This window comes from Ranitomeya imitator, chromosome 1, assembly GCF_032444005.1.
Source record: "Ranitomeya imitator isolate aRanImi1 chromosome 1, aRanImi1.pri, whole genome shotgun sequence".
Lineage (NCBI taxonomy): Eukaryota > Metazoa > Chordata > Amphibia > Anura > Dendrobatidae > Ranitomeya > Ranitomeya imitator.
The window spans coordinates 667,822,732-667,845,295 of record NC_091282.1 but is presented as its reverse complement, the minus strand read 5'-3'; the positions used below and the strand labels follow the sequence as shown (position 1 = coordinate 667,845,295).

Here is a 22,564-nt window from a genome sequence, read left to right as displayed (position 1 = left end):
TATGAAATATCATCTTTGAATGTGAGTCCTGGGAAGCGCTGCCATTCATGGGCTGGATGTGCTTTTCTTGAACTACTCATCCTGTGTGAGCCTTACTCTGGCTCTCTCACTTGGATCCACCCGAGGCAAGCTGCAAGCCCTGTATATTGAAAAGTATCTCAGAGGGAATTTGGAGGATACACGATCTAAAGCCATTTTAGTCTTTTGTCAGGTGAGTGCATAAAATTGTGCACCCTTTAAAGACTATAATATTGTGTTTACGCACTTAGGGCGCCGCGATTTGTCTGTTCTTCTCTCCCAAACAGGGTTTTTTTTGTATAAGGATGAATCTTGTAAACCCGTCCTACAATCCTTTCCCACAGATCTACATAAGTTCTCAGATAATGATATAATGTTTGGGAGGGTTTTCTTGCTTTTTTTTGTCCAAGGCAAAACCGGTCCTCCAGAAAATTGCAGTTTTCGTAATAGGGAAGAAATGAATTGCTCAAATTTCAGCTGACAAGCAATAATTGTGGATTACATGACTAATTCACCAAAACAGGTGATGCTGCAGGCAAAGAAACAATCAGAGAACACAAAAGGACATAATAAGTGACTTTCTTGGTCCTTAATGAGTCGAGCATGCGATTACCTAATGCCTTGTTACTCCAGTAGTGATGTTTAGAGACAAAGACATTAGAATGAGAAAAATGGCATCCAGGTAGCAATGCAGACATTGCCAGTTACAGAATGGGATTATTCAGCCAATAGTTTACATCAGGGCACTTCAAGCTTTTAGAAGAAGAGAGACCATCAGCTGTGCCATCAATATATCTTATAGGACAAACCTTCACAGATATATCTAATGAAGAGCAAAAAAAAAACCAACAAAAAAACATGGCATCGTGTGAGCCAGAAAAGCTAAAATATATTTTATATGTACACAAAAAAAAAACCCTATATAAAAATGTATTTGATGAACAAACAAAAGTTTACAAGTCTATTCAAGGGATTCTCTTCTTTTAAAGAATTTCTCATGATGACTCCGTACGGCCAAAGAACGACTCAGGCCCCCATACACATTACAGTAAAGAAGCTTGTCGCCTCCTCTCAAAGTTTTTATCCTTTTACTATATTGCAGTCATCATATTATACAGCACTATGTACTTATAATTGCTCATTTTCCTTTCTACCCAGATAATTTTTCTCTTTTCCATTAGGTCTCTGATATCACATGATTAATAACTGACGAGCTGAAACCTTCTAAGCTCTATGTAGAAACAGGAGGACAATTTTCTCTGTACAAGTCATAAGTCACTGCAAAAGTCCCTGGCAGGGGAAGGAGAGAGCGGCTGGTTCAGGAGTTGAAGAGGGGAATGATAAATGCAGGGACAAGAGACTTCCTGTTTCTACATAGAGCAAAGAAAAGAGAAGAATTAGCTGGGTAGAAAGGAAAAATGAGCAATTTTAAGTACACAGTGCTGTATAATATGATTGCAATATATTAAGAGGATAAAAACTGATGGGAGGGTTTAAATGGATTAATCTCATTTCAAAAAAGGATCATCAATTCACAGCATAGGTGGTAGCAGGTTAATCGTCAGAAACTCCACAGACCCTCATTACTGGAATCAGAAGTGGCCCTTTGAAGTGGTGAAGTGACTGCTTGGCTACCTGACCATCCCATAGACAATGAATGAAGTGGTGGTCCATATGCTTGACCACCAATTCTGTTAATGGGACCCTTCAGAGCCCTGTTACTAGGGCAGTGACTGCTAGCTTGTTAAAGAGGATCTTTAATTTAAATTGAGTACAGGTAGTCCTCGACTTACGACGTTGATCCGTTCTTACGCGCCGTCGTAAACCTAATTTAGACAAAAGTTGGACCAGGCTTTCATACAGTACTGTACCATAATAACAGTACAGTACTGCAAACACTTAGCCTATCCAAACACCTATCCTAACCCAGTACCCTACATAATTAGGGTGTTATGGCGTGCAGGAGACTCGTTATCCTCGTGTAACCGGGTACAGTGTACAGTAATGGATTCTATTCTTCCGCCGCTGCACGCAGTTGCACGTAGTTCGACTTACGACGCAAAACCGCGTAAGTCAGAATGAGGCGTCGTATAAAGTGTCGTAACCACGAAACGACGTAACACGAGACCGTCGTAACCCGAGGACTAACTGTACCTCCTCTAACTTTTGCAACTCTGCTGATTCTGGGACAGTTTTACTATGTGATGTGCAATTATTCCCATTCAACTAACTGGGCGTCTACCTTTTCTGTGGGCCTTTGCTTTTTCTCTTCTATGATACTGGCCTATCAAAATGCGCCCACATCACAGAGAGAGGGGAAAGCAAATGTCCGCAAGGAAGGTCACAGCTACAGCCTGGCTCAGCCTGTCCTCTTAAGAGGAGATTTGGCTCACTTGCACACGTTGAATACTCAGTACTCTCCCGCTATTAAAGCGAGGGATCAAAAGAGAGCAGCAGTGTTAGAGACAAACCCAATTTCACTGTACTTGGGTGTTCCAGTGCTGCCATACTCCGGTATAGCAGGAGGGAACATGGCGGCTGCAAAGTTCTCAACCTGATCACATGAGAAACCTGAGCCATGCTGCAGCTGCGACCTTCTCTCTGGGCTTTTGCCCCTCTAAATGGAGCGACCTTTATTGGCCAGCCTCATAGAGGAAAGAAGGGAAACAAGTAATGTGGTAGACACCCATTTGGTTGAATAGTTGCATATTGGGCATATTTTATTAATGATGGGCATAACTTTGGAATGGAGGGGCACAGAAAAAAAAAACTGTTCTAGAGTCAGTGGAGCATTTCAATGGTTATTCCAATCTTAAAGAGGACCTAGAACTCAGTTTCTCCTCCATTGTCATCCTCACTTAGCCCGTTTCAGCCAGGAGTTTTCTTAAAGGAGGCCCCTTATCCTTTAGTTCTGGAGATGTCCTTCCTTTATGAGCATTCACCTGGAGAGTTCACAAGTAGATGGAAGAGATAGCCATCAGCTATCTAAGATGTATGGGTTTTACTCCCCCAGCAGTGGAATCATGCAGCTAAGCATTCACCTGTTAATACTACTGACAACAATGTACTGAAAAGATTAGTCTGCTCCTTATCTCCTTCCCATAGATGTCCATCAAGAAAAGCCTGCTTTGTTAATCATTGATTTCTTCTCCTCTAATATTTGTATTAGTGCTTTGTGGTTAACTACACTCAGACTTAACAATCCCATCCATATTTGATTAAGGACTGTCCCTGCCATGTACCCTCAGGGATGTACTTAAAAGGTACCTTCACACTCAGCAATTTTACAATGACAACGATCCGTGACGTTGCAGCGTCCTGGATAGCGATCTCGTTGTGTTTGACACGCAGCAGCGATCTGGATCCCGCTGTGATATTGCTGGTTGGAGCTAGCAGGCCAGAACTTTATTTGGTCGTCAGGTCGGCGTGTATCGTCGTGTTTGACAGCAAAAGCAAGGATGCCATCAATGTTTTACATGGAGCTAACAACCAGCGAGAACGATAAGCGAGTCGCCGTTACGTCACTGGATCGCTCCTGCATCGTTCTGGAGCTGCTGTGTTTGACGTCTCTATAGCGACCTAAACAGCGACGCTCCAGCGATCGGCTCATTGTCTATAATCGCTGCAGCGTCGCCGAGTGTGACGGTACCTTAAAGGGACACTGTCACCTGAATTTGGAGGGAACAATCTTCAGCCATGGAGGCGGGGTGTATGATTCACCCTTTCCTTACCCGCTGGCTGCAATATTGGATTGAAGTTGATTCTCTGACCTCCAAAGTACACGCCTGCGCAAGGCAAGGTTGCTACTATGGAGGACAGAGAATGAACTTCAATCCAATATTGCAGCCAGCATGCAGCCAGCGGGTAAGGAAAGGGTGAATCAAACACCCGAAAACCCCGCCTCCATGGCTGAAGATTGTTCCCTCCAAATTCAGGTGACAGTGTCCCTTTAAGGATATTTAGTGGACAAATGATGTAATTCAACCCAAAGACCTAATAGTAGTAGTATGGAACAAAGAGTGGTATGGTGGTCGGCACCTTATCCAGTCAAGAGTGTCAAATGGTCGTGGAAGAACGGTTCTTTATATCAGGTATAAAAACAACCCGCTTCGAGGGCAAATCACCCCTTTCATCAGGTATACAATACCAATAATGCAATGAGGATGATGTATGATAGCTACATAGTAGTACAAAAATACTGCCTTATTTTAGATCAGGGGTCAACAATCACATTCAGATGACAGTCGAAAAAAGACTGACAACAGTGTCAGTCTTCTGTGCAAAGATGTAGGATACAAAATATTCACTCCAATATTGCACGGTTCTTTTTACCATTGTCATTTACATTGGAAATTTAGGGCTAACCAGCAACATTGACTGGAGAATGACATTACTGCAACGACCAGAACCCTGAGGCGCTGCATATTTAGCTGGTAAAATGGTGCTAAAACATGTACTGCCCCTCTATTTTTGCTCTTGAACCCCTTTACCTCATAGTTCTTTCAAAGCCAAAATTTGTAGGTCTTAGACATTGTAAGAAGAGAATTAGTACACCTGCATCATCCTCAAACCCCTCCATACACAGCGTACATCACACGTTTCATAGGAGCACTTTACCTCATTTTGTAGTGTCTTCAGCTAACTCTAAAAAAGGATATGGTCAAAAATGGCCAGCAAAAAAAGGAAAAAGAAAGCAGCACAGCTCAAAGTCCAGAGATTAATAATAAACTGTGACACAGGCTGAATATGCAGCAGTCCGAGGAAAAAATGGAGGTGCTTTGCGTGAAATAAAGTCTGAAGGATCATACAAAAATAGAAGAACGCAACAGCACTCACCAAATCTGCATTAATTATTTTAATGCCCTATACAGTTCTAGATATACAGAACATACATTATAATATATATATATATATATATCTACACAAATAGTGTCTTTTTTATTAAGTTCTAATTTTTATCATCTCTACTGTTGTGTTTGTGCTTATATGTTAATACAGCAGCATAAAGATACGCCCTCGAGGATCCTGTGAGCACCAGCCCCTTTGTAGATAACAAAATCAGCACTAAATAAAAAGGCCCATATCTCTGGAACCATATGGCAGATTTTGAAAAAGAAAAAGGCTGAATTATCAGGGGAACAACAGTAACACAAACTAAGAGGAACAGCTGGACACTTTTGACAAGTCCTTTTCAAAGTTAGTTGAAGATACAACAAAATAAGGTAAAGTGCTCCTATAAAACTCGTGACATATCCTATGACTGGAAGGGTATGAGTGAGACCTGGTGACTAGTCCTCTATTATATATATCACCTTAGAAAGTGCAAATTATTTATCAGTTACAGCCCAAATATATACTAAAAGAACCTGCAGACCTACCTCTTCCGACAAGCCTACAACCTGCAGTAACCACCGATCGACCAAACCGCTGCATGACCAGCTCTATCCTCACCTACTGTATTCTCACCCATCCCTTGTAGATTGTGAGCCTTCGCGGGCAGGGTCCTCATTCCTCCTGTACCAGTTATGACTTGCATTGTTTAAGATTATTGTACTTGTTTTTATTAAGTATACCCCTCCTCACATGTAAAGCGCCATGGAATAAATGGCGCTATAACAATAAATAATAATAATTATTATTATTGGATAGCCATCAGCCCAATGATTGTACATGTAGAGGGCATGAAACGTCCCATGACAGTACAGAAGTACCAGCCTCATTCAAGGTGAAAGAATATGCCAAAGTGACATAAATATCCCAAATTTCATGGTTACTGAGACCAAGTATGAGAACTAAGGGTTACAAATTAGAAACTAAGAGATATAACACTTCTTTGCAAAATTGCAAAGAATATATTTTGCAACCGACAGGCGAGACAGACAAGAATGTTGAGTAACCGGTACCAATCTATCATGAACGTTAACCTCTTCTGGCACTTATAGTACTACCGTAATTAAACGCGAAGGGAAATCATTATGAACTGGTTATCTAGCAGGAATAGTCAATCAGCTGACTGCAATCCAATATCCAAATATCTCAGTTGACACTTCACAGCCAAGGTTTAGAATATTTCCGACAACGACCCATCAGGATCATGAAATCCTCACTGCTTCCAGTAACAATGTGGACACTGCGCATCTCTATGGTGAGGACTTGGAAACACAATTATGTCCCTATTAACAAGATGAGCGACAACAAATTCTGTCATTACCATGTAACACAGTGTCGGAGGAGGCCCGAAGGCTCTTCTAAGTGAGAAGATGACTGTTATAGATGGCATTTTATAGTTGGGTGGCATAGTTACAAACTTATAATGCGGCACGGGGATTTTCAAGTTACACCTTAAAAGCCCCCATACACAGTAGGAAACTGTCAGCTGAATGAGGGCTTGGCTGATCGTTTGATCTGCGACTATCTTAGCCGGCTCTCCCATAGACAGAGAAGCTCTCTACCAAGCGTTCCTGTTTCCTGTACAAGAGAGCTGCTGTCAAACATCTCTGGGAGCGGCTCATATCAGGGAGGAATAAAAGGATCTGCCGTCCGAAAGTGGTTGTCTCACTTATCCTGTGAACAGTTAATAAATGTATTTACTGCTGGGGATCCTACCATTGCTCCATTCACTTTTATGGAATAGCGGTCTCTGTCAGTCTCACACACTGCGGTTTCACCCAGATAAGGGGCTTAAAAAAATAAAATAAAAAATAAAGACTTTTATTCTAGTCTAGAATAAAACTTGCCAATGCAAGTCTATGGGTTCTTGGACAAATATCGGACAGCACAAGGATATCATGTTAGTTGCTTCCTAGTGCTGTCAGATAGGAAAAGCTTGGAAAACCTTGTATGTAAAAAAATAAATAAACTGATAAAATTGACATTCTGACCAAATACTAACTAATGGAAATCTGATCCAAAACACTGATGGAAATTGGTTTTGATTATTCTGCCTACAAAAAAAAACAAAACAAAAAAAACACTGACTTCTGAATGGTCCCTAAGAAAGAAATGTTGATAATAACTACTGGGTGATGGGTGGTTTGATAGTGGTGCCCCCACATTCACGCCTATGGCAAAAAAACTCACAAGAAGTAAACAAAAAAACTTCTGAAAGATTTTTCTGTAGTCTGATCTTGCGAGTGACACTAAACCGATACATTTTATCATTCTTCAGTAACCAGGCGATTGCACTCATAGCAAATGAAAGAATACACAGCAGTAAAAGATACTACTATGAATGCAATCTTTGTGCTGAGCAGATAATGCAAACTGAAATTCAAGGAAAAAGTTATAAACAGAGTTTATCATAAAAAAATATATACTGAACAAAATCTTTCTCAGGGCTCATACTCCTCTGCAAGGAAAATGGACTCGTGCATCTGATAAAAAAACAAAAATCAGATTGTACTCTGACCAATGTTAATCTGTGATTTCCTGCTCATCTGAAGGTTTTTTCTCAGCTCAGATCGGAAGAAAAAAAAAAAAAAAATTTGCAGCATGCTGTGATTGTCCTCGGATGTTGGACGAGACTCGCCAATGCAAGTGAATGGATGTTATTAAAAATAAAGAAAAATAATACACAGAACTCAGACAATGCGAGTGCTGTCCAATTTTTACACACCCATGTCCTTTGAAAAGCCGGAAATTCAGCAGCCGCGTACAGTAAAATCACAGCGTGACACAACAAAATAGAATAGATATATACATGTAGTATAGATAGATATAAATATGTCAATCACATATATAATTAGTACAGTGCTTATGTAGCTTACTGTACATGCATTTAAAAAAAATGGCACGGGCTCTCCCGACATTTTATTAACCAGCAAAGAGAAAGCGGACAGCAGCAGATGCTTATAGCCTGGGAAGGGGGTAATAACCATGGAGCTTCCCTGGCTATTAATATCAGCTCACAGTTGTATACTTAGCCTTTACTGGTTATTAAAATGTGACCCCCCCAAAAAAAAAAAAAATGACATAGGGTCCCACCCTATAATTAATAACCAGTAAAGGCTAGGCAGATGACTGCGGGTGATATTACTAGCCTAGGAAGGGGCCATGGATACTGGCCCCTCCAAAACTAAAATCAGCTCTCTGCCACCCCAGAAATGGCACATTCATAATATGCGCCAATTCTGCCGCTTAGTCTCTGCTCTTCCCACTTGCCCTGGTGCGGTGGCAAGTAGGGTGATAGTTGGGGAGGTTAATGTCACTTTTGTATTGTGAGGTGACATCAAGCACAGATGTTAGCAATGGAGAGGTGCCTTTAAGACACCTCTCTATTACTAACCCTATAGTGATATTAAACTAATAAATAAGGCCTGCACCCACTATCCAGTAAGGAAAGGTGCAAAAAGAAATGAAGGGTAAGTGCCAATAATAATGAAGATCATATATAGAAAAAAGCACCACAAAACCAGAGTAATTAAAAATTTACAAAATGTATTAATAACCATATAAAAAGAATAATAAGCAGAAAAAACAAACAACAAGGGATGTGACAAGGTAAGCCAGATTCAGGTGGAACCACAGTCAGAGACAGAATACATTCAGGTACATAGGGATAAAGTGTACTTGCTAAAGGTAATACCTATAGATAATGTGCACAACCGCATTCCAACAGAGTAACCCCAAGAGAGCTGTATGCCACACTTAGGACCTAAACAAAAGGGTCTGTGTAAACGACCAAAAAACAAGTGTATATTACTTGAATGTAAGCTGGATCTCTGATGTGCCACCATCCTCAACGCGCGTTTTGGTGCTTTTGCCTTCTTCCGGGGGACACCGGACAATGGAGACACCTCTCCATTACTAACCCTATAGTGATATTGTATAAAAATAACACTCAAAACTACCGTATATACTTGAGTATAAGCCGAGATTTTCAGCCCAAAAAAATGGGCTGAAAGTGCCCCTCTCGGCTTATACTCGAGTCATGGTCAGCAGGGGGGTCGGCGGGTGAGGGGAGCGATGATGGTCATATACTCACCTGCTCCTGGTGCTCCTGACGCGGTCCCTGCATGTCCCATGGTCTCCGGCGCCAGCAGCTTCTTCCCCTGTTCAGTGGTCATGTGGTACCGCTCATTAAAGTAATGAATATGGACTCCACTCCCATAGGGGTGGAGCCGCATATTCATTACTGTAATGAGCGGTACACGTGACCGCTGAACAGAGGAAGAAGCTGCCGGTGCCGGAGACCATCTGTCTGGGAGAAACTGCCAGGGACGCCGGGAGCAGGTGAGTATTTCATATTCACCTTTCCTCGTTCCACCGCCACACCGTCGTCTGCGTCCTCTGCAGTGACTGTTCAGGTCAGGGGGTGCGATGATGTATTAGTGTGCGCGCTGCCCTCTGCCTGAACAGTCAGTGCGGAGAGACGGGACGCTGAGGAGCAGCAGGCAGCGACGAGAGGTGAGTATGTCATTTTTTTTTATTGCAGCAGCAGCATTATATGTGGCACATTGTTATATGGAGCATCTATGGGGCCATAATGAACTGCATGCAGCATTATATGTGGCACATTGTTATATGAAGCCATAATGAACTGTATGGATTAACTGCATCAGTGCAAGTGACATGGAAAACGTTCTGCTACACACACAGAGCACTCATTAGATATCCCACTCATATTTATATCTATCTTTCTGTACCTATCAACCGTATCTATAACAAAAGGAGCACCAGCAAAATTGGGTACAAAGCCTCCCAGGTACATACTAGTCCTCAATTATAACAAAAAAAGTTGGAAGCAGCACGCCCTATCAGATTTAATAGTCCATCAGGCGACAATTCAGCTCTATGGCTTGAGAAAGGCTCACACAGAGCCGAAACGTCATCTGATGGGCTGTTAAATAGCATGTTAAAATCGCATTGCAATCGGATGCTATGTGTTAAAAATCGGATTGCACTCGCAAGAAAAATCGCATGGCACTTGTCCAACTTTCCTGGACTGAAATACAGAGACACTACAGCTACTAACATTGCCCTATAGGAAACCATCCCAAGCCTATCTGATGGGCCACTCACATTTCTTCACCATTCGTTGCCAACTTTAAATGGAATGTGTCAGAACAGAATGACTCTTCGATCCAAGTACAAGTACTTGGTGCATTATGGTGTGGCCAAATATTTAGGTGCACCTTTCCACCGATTTGTTTTACCCTATCTTCACCCTTCCCCAGCTCTATAAAGACAGATCTGTCAATCACGGACGAGAGTGGGTGGAGATAGATGGGAAGTTGCACCTAAATGTTTAGCCACACCAAGGATGCACCAAGCGCCTGTGCTTGGTTTAAACATCCTGTGCTGATAAACTCCCTTTAAAAACAGTAGCCTCCTTAGCATATCCTACAGGACAGATCAGGAACCCTAGGTATATCACGGTTTCCCCAACTAATGGTGACACATTTATCCTGTGATCACCATATCTCATTCATGGAAAAGAGAGACTGTCGGGTGAGAGTTGTACCATAGTCCAAGTGTTAATTTACAACAGAGGTTGAAAGAGAAGCAGGAATCTTGGGGCACACAGGCAGATATGTGCAAGGCAAAATCCTCAGAATTCACAAGACCACCATAAAAAGTCAATGTTTTAGGGTAGCGTAGGCTATGGTTTCCAATTTCATTGGTGTACAGACTACGTATGAAAAAATGCAACTCATCCACCTTAGGCTCGTACCCTATAGAAGCTGCTTGGCCTACTACAGCTGAGGTTATACCCATGGGTGTATGATCTATGGACACCACCCAAAAAGGACCTGTCCCTTGCCATAAATCTGTGAGTTCTTTACCTAGTGTAAATATTCATCCGAATCCGGCATTGTTTTCCTACACCTCTCACGTTCCCTAGATATGGCCCCTACTTCCATGTATATAAATGAAGTATTTTTTTTAGCCAAGTGGGTGTGGTCCTCCTGCAAACTGTCACAAAGAAGAGTTGAGGACCACGGCTAGCTGGCTAAGATGTCTAGTGCGGGGCACTAGCAGTCCGAGGCACAACAAACTGTAATCGAGCTCAGCCTGCCTCAGTTCCCGCTCTTTGGAGGAAGCAGTTTTTGAGCTGAGCCTATGATTCGCTCACTAAGCTTCCTCTCAGCTCCAAGCTTGTCTGCCTGCCTGCTGGGAGCTGGAGGGGCACATGGGATACAGCAGCGGCTGGGGGGCACACATGGAGGGGGGATGCCTGTGTGGAGGAGACGGCTTGTAACCACTATGTGGGTAGGGGATGGTATTGGCGACTGTGTCACCGGGAAAAGAAATTGCACTTAGTGAGTGTGGATACTGTGGGTAGGGGGCTGCTGGGACTATGTAAAACAGACTTTCCAAATATTTAAGTATTCCGTGACAATTGTGCTTTTTCATTTATATCGAGTGCAGGAGCCAGAGGCAGACACAGACATTCTGCTGCAAGTTGGGCAGTTACAGTTCTCCATAAAACTATACGAGCACCAACTGTCATCTCCTATCTCAGGAATGGGAAAGTCACTGAATACAGATTTTACCCTTGAATTGAAAACGAAAGATCAGTCCAGGAGAAGAAAGATTTCTATAACAAGATATATTACAAAATTTCTTCTTTTCATGTGTATTATTAATTTATGGGAGGGAAAAAAACTCTCTTTAAGAAGTTGTCTGGGATTACAAACAGTTCCTCTCTTCTTAGTGGCCATAGTTGGTATTACATTGCTCAGTCCCACTCAAGTAAATAAAGCTGCTGCAACCCTTGTGCAAAAGTGGCTCTAATTTCTGGCAAAAAAAAAAATAGAAATCCTATTTTTTTATTTATTTATTTCTCTAAATCCTGGATTATCCACACTAAGGGAACATTCATATTGCCAGATTTCATTTGTACATGTGTTGCTAAAGTCTTGGATGGAAAGGCTTTCCAACTATGGTCACAACATGATCCATAAGCCAAGTTGCAAAATATGTTTCCCCATATCAGGTTACTTGTAGCTGTCAACACAACTTTGCAGACAATAGCGGCTTAGCAACAAAGAATGACATGAATACAATCAGAGAACTGCCGTGAGATATTTTGTAAATGCACACATGCTATATATATATATATATATATATATATATTACAGACCAAAAGTTTGGACACACCCACCTTCTCGTTTAAAGATTTTTCTGTATTTTCATGATTTCATGATTATGAAAATTGTACATTCACACTGAAGGCATCAAAACTATGGATTAACACATGTGGAATTATATACCTAACAAAAAAGTGTGAAACAACTGAAATTATGTCTTATATTCTAGGTTCTTCAAAGTAGCCACCTTTTGCTTTGATGACTGCTTTGCACACTCTTGGCATTCTCTTGATGAGCTTCAAGAGGTAGTGACTGGAAACGGTTTTCACAACACAGGTGTGCCCTGTCAGGTTTAAGAAGTGTGATTTCTTGCCTTATAAATGGGGTTGGGACCATCAGTTGTGTTGAGCAGAAGTCTGGTGGATACACAGCTGATAGTCCTACTGAATAGACTGTTAGAATTTGTATTATGGCAAGATAAAAGCAGCTAAGTAAAGAAAAATAGAGTGGCCATCATTACTTTAAGAAATGAAGGTCAGTCAGTCCAAAAAATTGGAAAAACTTTGAAAGTGTCCCCAAGTGCAGCGGCAAAAACCATCAAGCGCTACAAAGAAACTGGCTCACATGAGGACCGCCCCAGGAAAGGAAGACCAAGAGTCACCTCTGCTTCTGAGGATAAGTTTATCTGAGTCACCAGCCTCAGAAATCGCAGGTTAACAGCAGCTCAGATTAGAGACCAGGTCAATGCCACACAGAGTTCTAGCAGCAGACACATCTCTACAACAACTGTTAAGAGGAGACTTTGTACAGCAGGCCTTCATGGTAAAATAACGGCTAGGAAATCACTGCTAAGGACAGGCAACAAGCAGACGAGACTTGTTTGGGCTAAAGAACCCAAGGATTGGACATTAGACCAGTGCAAATCTGTGCTTTGGTCTGATGAGTCCAAATTTGAGATCTTTGGTTCCAACCACCGTGTCTTTGTGCGACGCAGAAAAGGTGAGCGGATGGACTCTACATGCCTGGTTCCCACCGTGAAGCATGGAGGAGGAGGTGTGATGGTGTGGGGGTGCTTTGCTGGTGACACTGTTGGGGATTTATTCAAAATTGAAGACATACTGAACCAGCATGGCTACCACAGCATCTTGCAGCGGCATGCTATTCCATCCGGTTTGCGTTTAGTTGGACCATCATTTAATTTTTCAACAGGACAATGACCCCAAAACACACCTCCAGGTTGTGTAAGGGCTATTTGACCAAGAAGGAGAGTGATGGGGTGCTACGACAGATGACCTGGCCTCCACAGTCACCAGACCTAAACCCAATCGAGATGGTTTGGGGTGAGCTGGACCGCAGAGTGAAGGCAAAAGGGCCAACAAGTGCTAAGCATCTCTGGGAACTCCTTCAAGATTGTTGGAAGACCATTTCCGGTGACTACCTCTTGAAGCTCATCAAGAGAATGCCAAGAGTGTGCAAAGCAGTCATCAAAGCAAAAGGTGGCTACTTTGAAGAACCTAGAATATAAGACATATTTCAGTTGTTTCACACTTTTTTGTTAAGCATATCATTCCATGTGTTAATTCATAGTTTTGATGCCTTCAGTGTGAATTTACAATTTTAATAGTAATGAAAATACAGAAAAATCTTTAAACGAGAAGGTGTGTCCAAACTTTTGGTCTGTACCGTATAATATATATATATATATATATATATATATATATATATATATATATATATATATATATATATATACACACACACACACAAACATACACACACAATACATCCTACTATGTGCCATAGTTGTATACACAACACGTGTTACATACCAAATTTCCCCAGGTGTGTCACTTCTTCAGAATCAGGCACATGATGACATGTAGGTCACTGAGAAAGTTGCTTCCACCACAGTTCTCCAGTTACATTGAGGTTTTTATCTTTAAGGCCACGTTCATACGTTCAGTATTTTACGTCAGTATTTGTAAACTAAAACCAGAAGAGGAACTTACAGAGAAAGAGTATAATAGAAACACGTCACCAATTCTACATTACTCACCCACTGCTGGTTTGGGCCTATAAATACTGAGCGTGTGGCCCTTAAGGAGCAAAGTTCTTAAAAAGGTTTGCCACTACTTGGACAGCCCCTTCTTGATCAAAATGTTTGGCCCCCATAAAATAATAAAGCTTATACTCACTTCCCCTGGTGGCGTTGTTCCCATGGTGTCAGCATTTACAGGCTCTTGCGTGGTTTTGTGACACATAACGCCGGCACCCAATCCACGCCGGCTTCTCCGCCTTTGGACAAATGGAACAAGAGAGGAAGTGCGGGCTGCAGCTGGTGCCTGACTTCTTCATTCTCAATTCAACAAGAGGCAAGGACAGTGATTGGGCCTCGAGGAGTGCCGACACCACGGAAACAGGGAAGGGAGGTGAGTATAGGCTTTCTAATTTTATCAGGGCCAAGTGTGGGGTATGAGAAGTTGTCCGAGTATTGGGCAATTTCTTTAACCCTGCTATGGAACCATGGGGTCATGTAGACCCCAGCGCTGAATAAATTGAAAAATTTCATGTTTCATTTTATTGACCTTCTATGTATTTTCAAGCAACATATTTCGGCTTATGTTGATTATATTTTTAATTTGTTTTTCAATTTTGTTTCCAAGTTATTTTCAAGTAAATAAACAATGGCTAGATGAACTGTGATGATTCCTGAAGAATTATTGGCAGCTTTGGATGCTTCTAGTGATGTCAATACTGATAACGAAGGTAATTTGGAAGATAATTTGAGCTGGGTCGAAAGTGACGCAGATCTCGATGCCGCATCTGATTCAGACAGCGAACAAAGTGCTATTCTGTATGCTATGCTATTCTGTATGACACTAATTCCTCCGATGACGACAACGATGATACTTCAGGTGAAATTCTTGGCAAAGATGGCTATAAGTGGTTGCTACAGCCAAAGACTATTCGACAAACTCCAATCCGAAACATTGCCAAGACCAAACCAAGACCAAAGGGTGATGGACGTCTTGCGGATATGCCCTTGAAATCATTCAAACTTTTTTCAACAAAGCTTTGATTGAAGAAGTCGTCAAATGGACGAACCAAAAAATTCAAAGGGCTAAAGTGAAATACAAGACCCAGTCTGGATATTTGTATGACACAAGGATTGACAAGATTCGTGCTCTACTTGGAATTCTGCTCTTCTTGGGTGCTATGAAAAGTGTTTGGAAGAAAGATGGCACTGGAAGGTCAATTTGCCTTGCAAATCCACACAGTTGCAGTTATTGTGAAATTTTTTTTTATTGAATTTGAATGCTTTTAGTTATTAGTAAAGCATTTTGATATTAATTTCAGTTTGTGTTTGATGATGACAAATAAATCACTTCAAAGTTACGTTCGATTTCAACCGTGTTCTGAAATGATGACAGAATAAAACTTGATTATTCTGAATAGCCAGCATGTTCATTTTAATGAAATATGACGATTTTGAGCCTGGGGTCATATAGACCCCATGGTACCAAAGCAGTGATTTCTTTCATGGTTCCACAGCAGGGTTAAGTCTTAAAACCCAGCCAATTGACCCTGCATTGTATGTCCATTGTAGATCACACTTGTGCAGGTGCGTCTACACGGAAACATATCTGTTATGGATCTTCTGTCCACAGTGATAAAATTCAAATGGATTTTGGAGGAATTGTTCATTGAAAAAAAGTTTAATAGGTGTCAAACCAACGACAGTCGTGTGGATAAGATTTCGGAAAATCTTTACTATGTTGACACCGGAATTTGTAGAGCATTTTCCACCCAAAGAAATATGGCGCATTTGGTGCAGATTTCAGGTGCTGATTTCTAAACTGAAATCTGCATCTAAAATCCAGACATATTTTCCACACTTTTTTGTAATTTTTTTTTCTCCATCAATTTAACCTGTGGATTTTGAGTCTCCTTTCAAAAGAATGGGTGAAATCTGTACCAAAAAAAGATGCATGCTGTGGCCCCGAAAAAAAAAAAAATACAGCACGTACAGGTTTTCCCCATAGTCGTACATTAGATGTGGAAAATCCACAGGTAAAATCAACACATGTATTTCTGCTAAAATACAAGGAAGTATGAAAACCAAAGCACCTTTATTTACAACATCACACACCAAAAAAGGGACAAAAACTGCAGCAAGAAAACACATTAAAAGAACAAAAAACACAAGTAATATAATTTACCTAATGGATGCAAAAAATCTGCAGCAAATACTCCTTGTATGAACGTAGCCTAAAGTTGAATTTACACTTTTTTTTTTTTTTTGCTTAACCATGTAGTCAGAACTATGTTGGAAAAAAATAACATACAATATACTAGTGACGAGCGAGCGTGCTGGGATAAGGTGTTATCTGAGTGTCTTCGGTGTGATCGAGTACTATAGTTGAGTACCAGTGGCTGTATGTCTCGTCTTTGACTTGTGGACGACTGGGTTAAAAATTTAAAAAACCAGCGTAACCGCCAGGGTCAGATCTCCGCTGACAAGGTGCGTTTAACCCTTTCCAGAGTGCACAGATAAATCTGTTTTGTGAGTAGCGAGAAACCCAGGAAAATTAATTTAAAAAAGAAAGACTAAACCCTCTATGGGGTCACGTACCTGCACAGAACAGGAGCCACCGAATCTCCGACATAAAATAATCCGCTCACTCGGGGAATGTGAAAAAGGAGAAGGAAGGAGCGAGCATGAGAGCGCGGGGAGGAGAGAGGACACCTGACATGTTTGCACTTTTCCCTCTCTTACCTTACTGGGAGTCTGATTACAGGGTGGGGCGTGTCTGACACAGGTAGAGGAGGTTCGCAGAGGTCTCAGGCCGGCATGCAATCTACACGCTTCCCAAGATGTCTACGGTCCCCAGAAGTAACCGGAAAGGGGCTGCGCAATGCCGAATAATTTCTAGCTGGATGAGAAATTGCCCAGATTATCCGATAATCGGGGAGTGAAAATCTGGATTTTGTTTTAGTTGCAAAAATATCCAGATTTTTTTTTTCCCCCTCTAGGATATTGTCACTTTGGAACTGGTCGTACATACAATGATAGAAGGGTCCGGACTCTGAAGACCACGAGTGGGGCAAATCAGCTCCGGAGTTTGTAAGGCAACACCTCAGTGATAGGTCTCATTCAGACATTCCTTAAAAAAATAAATTAAAGGGCTGTTTTTCATCAGTGTTTTAAATCCAATTTTGGTCAGTGTGCCCACTTTGCCAACAATTTAGTATTTGTTTTTCACCTATTGATTAGTTTTCTCTAATCTTCTTCTTCAGGAGGACATCTCTCCTCTGTTTTCCAGCCTCCTGGTTCTCTGGGGTTTCAAAACTGATCTGAACTGAGCTGCACTCTCAGGCTGCTAGCTGAGACAGCTATGACTTTGTCCCATGAGAGAGGGACTAAGGCTACGTTCACATTAGCATTTTGCGTGTTTGCGTCGGGCGACGCAGCGGCGACGCATGCGTCATGCGCCCCTATATTTAACATGGGGGACGCATGGACATGCGTTGTGCTGTTGTGCAACGCATGCGTTTTTTTGCCGCAAGCGTCGGGCGCAGAAAACGCAACAAGTTGCATTTTTCTTGCGTCCAAATTTCGGCAAAAAAGGACGCATGCGTCGCAAAACGCAGCGTTTTTGCATGCGTTTTGGTGCGTTTTTATTTGCGTTGTGAACGTAGCCTTAAGCTGTCTGGATCCCGCAGTCCAGCCAGCTTCAAAGAGGCACTTGCAGGCTCTAAAGCATAGAGCCTGCAAGTGTGCACTGCGTGCCTAGGAAACTGGCCACCTCTAAGGGCATGTTCATACATAGCTGTGTTGGTGGGTTTTTTTCTGCATGAAAAACGCAGTTTAAAAATAATCTGTCAGCAGGTTTCTGCTATGTAATCTGATAGCAGCCCGCTGTAGGGGCAGAGACCCTGATTCCAGAGATGTGTCACTTACTGGGCTGCTTGGTGCAGTTTTGATACAATTCCTGTTTTTTCCCCTGTAGATGTAACAGTGGTCAGAAAGCTGAGCTGTGTATAACCCCACACACACCACTGATTCCTAGTGTCCTGTGTACACTGTACATTGTCAGCAAGTGGTGGTGTTGTTACACAGACTGTGTGGCATGTGACACCTAATCCCGCAGTGACAATCTCCTCCCAATAAAACACTCATTGTATTGAAACTACAGCAAGCAGCTAAGTAAGTGACACATCCCTGGAATCAGGGTCTCTGCCCCACCATCATGCTGCTCTCATATTACATAGCAAAATCCTCCTGACTAATTTCATTTAATCACCAGGAAACTGCAAAGGGAATTATATGCATTTTATGGGGTTTTCTTTGGTTAATCCATTTGGTGGGGAGGGGAGATTGTGAGGAGGAAGACAAAAAAAACGTGCTTTGGGGTTGCAGGCACGAGATTTAACACAGGGATATGGGTAAGCTATGGGCCTCCATTTTATCATAACTGTCTAGGATGCTTTGTATTCTGTATATCTTGGATGCTGCCTCTTTTTGGCGATTTTGTACCTGACATGTTGAAATGCATTTTATGATTAAGGCTATGTGCACACATTCAGGATTTCTCGCAGAAAATTCCTGAGAAAAAAACGGACATTTTCTGCAAGAAAGCCGCAAGAAATCTGCATGCGGTTTTGCTGTGGTTTTTTCCAGACATTTCCCAATGCATTTTGTAGTGGGAAATCCGCAAAAAAAACGCAAAATTAATGAACAAGCTGCGGTTTTTACCGCAATGCGTTTTTTTCGCGGAAAAAAAACGCATCATGTGCACAAAACATGTGGAATTCATTCCAAATGATGGGATGCTTATTGTATGCGGTTTTTTTTTTCGGTTTTATAGCGTTTTTATTGGGAAAAACCGCGAAAAAAACGCAACGTGTGCACACAGCCTAAAGCTTATTCTAGGTCTACACATTTAATATTGAGGTGGTTCCATTCTGCCCCTCCTTAGCTTATGTAGCTAGACTCTACCTTTGCTTACCTGAGTCTTCACCTGGAATATTGTAATCTTATGTATGTATTTTGTAGTTAACATTATTTTTAATAAAATGTCATTAATAAATAGATGATGGATGAAGGACTCCATACTTCAGTAGGATTTATTGTTGCATAGTTTGGTCACAGAAGAAACTTGTGAGAGTAGATTATATGGGGTAATTCAACTTTTATCTTCACAGAATATGACGTACATGCATCAGCTTCTTAATGCAGCATAACAGGAAGTCTGAAGGACCGTTTACCAGAGAGAAAATTAAACCAAAGTACAAGTATATGCATTACATTCAACTAAGCATATAACAGTAACAACATCGCCATCTACTGCCAGAAAAGTGTAAATTCCTCCTGCACGCAAATAAGTCTGTGTCTGTTGCATATCTGCCAACATTTATATGTATATTAAACCTGTGCTGGCTGCCCTAACCTTGGATTTTCTGACCACGTCTTTGTCTTCGGCCTCCTGTACCTCCTACCCATGTCTCTGACCCTCCGGTGGAGACTGCCCTGGAGTGGTGGCTACTGGCAGCCTGAACTTTCCTCACCATCAAAGGCTCTAGTGAATACCTGGTAGTCACTTAGTTATGCCCCTGCAGGGTAAGCCCAGCCTGTGGCGCAGTGGGTCCACACCTACCAGGACTACTTCAATCTCTCTTCTGACAAAACTGAGACCCAGAAGAAGTGAGAAGAGCTGCTGCTCTCCGAGAAGGAGAAGCTGACTAGAATGATGTATAGGTTTGTGGGAAAAGATTCTGTATAACTTGTCTTATATTCATTGAAATCCCTGGTGTTGGTATGCTTACAAATCCAGTGGGTGGTCCTACTAGTGATTGACAGTTATGTGTGCTTAGTCATACGGGGAACACTTCCAGTCACTGAGTAGGACTGCCCACAGGGCTCATTTATACAAACACCATGGATTTCAATGGATAAAATGCAAGATATACTTAAAGCACTCCTCCTCTCATCAAACTTCTTATCATCTTAATGTATTAGTCATTGTCATTCTATTATATAATATTAACTACTTAAAATTGCTCATTTTGCCTTTCTGCCCAGCTAATGCATCTGTTTTCCATTAGGTCTAGTTCATAATGTGATAACTGATGAGCTGAATCCTTCTAAGATCTATGTAGAAACAGGAGGTTTGCATGGGTTTGCATGGAGCTGAGGTGAGCATGTGCAACATCTGGTCCGGTTACAATCTATGGGTGTGCATGGAGCTGTAGTGAGCATGTGCAACATCTGCTTAATTTACAGTCTATAGGTGTGCATGGAGCTGTAGTGAGCATGTGCAACATCTGCTCTATTTACAGTCTATGGGTGTGCATGGAGCAGTAGTGAGCATGTGCAACATCTGCTCCATTTACAGTGCATGGGTGTGCATGGAGCTGTAGTGAGCATGTGCAACATCTGCTCCATTTACAGTCTACAGGTGTGAATGGAGCTGTAGTGAGCATGTGTAACAGCTCCATGCGCACCCATAGACTGTAAATGGAGCAGCTCACTACAGCTCGATGCACACCCATGGGCTGTAAATGGAGCATATGAGATGGTATGTCACTCTCCATAAGGAGAAACGATACCCCTTAGACCCCAGTCCAGAGCCTCTCACCTAGCCAAATTAGTTCTCATGCTTCGCACTGACAAGGGCCAACAGCCCGAAACACCGTGTCTGCGAATTGAGATACTGATTTGGCTTTTATCCTAAGTCATATTGCACGACTCGTTTAAAGGGTTGATTGTGACTTGTAGGATCACTACTTCCAACAGGTGGCGCTATAGAGTTTAAGTCCTCTTTTTCTCAGAAGAGGCAATTTGCATGGAGCTGTAGTGAGCATGTGCAACATCTGCTCCATTTACAGTCTATGGGTGTGCATCGAGCTGTAGTGAGCATGTGCAACATCTGCTATCTACAGTCTATGGTGGTTGCATATGCTAACTACCTTTCTATTCATCCAGGGGATTTTGAGCCCCCCAACACTTGTGATTCGCGTATAGGCAGAACTGGCCAGGACTTGCACAAGTTTTTAAGCTTTTTTGCCACTGTAGTTGCAGCTGCAGTGCACACTTAGCTATACTGCAACTGTTTTATCTAAAGCCTTAGTAGGGTGCTATAGAGGGGCATGCGCCATTACTCTACTTCCTTAGTGGCGTTACCATTTTATTTTTTTCTTTGCCAAATTGTGAAAACATGCAATTTACAGTGTACATAAAGTTCTGACTTTATGTCCTGGAATATGGATGCCACATGTTTAAATATAGATGCAGAAAATTCCTGCCATCTTAGCTTCAGTGACTAACACTACAGTAACGGCGTATTTAGTAGTTATTAAATGCTCAATTACTTTGGACGAAAATTACACATACAATCTAACTGTAAAGCAATTATGAAAATAATTTTTCTTATGACTCCATTATATTCCTATTGATTATTAAAGGGATCATTCCAACTCGAAAACAGGACCCTTAAATGGCAGGGTAGAATGGAGAGATGGCCACATGGACGAGCCACCACTTCATTCCATATTTATGGGACAGCTACAAATAACAGCGCAACGCTTGGATTTCATTGGATGTGCCGTATACCAAGAATGGAGCGCTCACCTCCAGAAATTTCTTAGACCTTTCTTGGGAACAGTGAGTGTCTCAGCTTCCAGAGAGTTACCATCAATCACGTGGATATTTGACACAGTAAAAAAATAATCCATCCTATATATTTCTTTTCATAGGGGATTCTGCCTTAATCTGGCTGGTAGTCTGACTGTATTTCTAGTTGTCAAATCCTACTGCTTTCTACTATCAGATTGCATTTTTAGCTGCTCATCTCACTTTTCTTCTTGGGGTGGGTGTGGAGTGGGGAATTGGAGCAGGTACTCAATAGCGTGTTGCTAAACCTAGAAGACAGCACTACTGCCATAACGCTCTGGATGCCGTGGCAATTGCCAATGTTGCATCTAGGCGGTTAGACAGAAGAAGATGTCTCCTTCTGTCACCCTATCCCAGCAGTCATAAATGCCAGAAAAAGGATTGGCAATGGAGTAGTTTAACGTTGGGTCGCAAAGTCATCCTGGTAAGTGGGTCAGCAGCGATTACATATGTTTGTGAATACAGCATGTGATTTCAACAGGTCTCAGATTCTCAAGTCTGAATTTTTAACATCGCACTGTAATAATCTACTGTGAATGTTTAGCGGCTCCGCAGATCCCACGTCATCCCTCCTGCTGGATGCTCTGCCTCTGCATCACTGCCGGGTGACTCACATGAACACAATCCAATTTAGAGCCAACGATTGATCCGGATGACCCAGTTTGGTGACTGGATGAATTGCTGACTCCTCATAGAATAAACTTTTGGATCAGATGTGACTCAGGATTTTATACTTTACAAGGACAATGAAGGAGCTGGGAATTGGTATTAACTTGTTGTACCTGTTCCATCTGACTCCGCTTCACGTGCCTAATCCTGAAATCTAATAAAGTCTGAAGAG

The 22,564-nt window shown here is 41.9% G+C and overlaps 1 protein-coding gene across 4 annotated transcripts in view; it reads right to left on the bottom strand.

Moving 5' to 3' along the window:
• PAK6 (p21 (RAC1) activated kinase 6) overlaps nt 1–22,564 on the bottom strand; it is a 114,079-nt gene that overhangs the window by 30,748 nt on the left and 60,767 nt on the right. The window contains exon 1 of one of the 4 annotated variants that reach the window (XM_069729472.1): nt 16,684–16,827. The exons of the other annotated variants lie outside the window; for them this stretch is intronic. The gene's annotated coding sequence lies outside the window, so the exon portion shown is untranslated. Of the gene's footprint in view, nt 1–16,683; nt 16,828–22,564 lie in introns of those variants that run through there. 4 annotated transcript variants of the gene reach the window in all.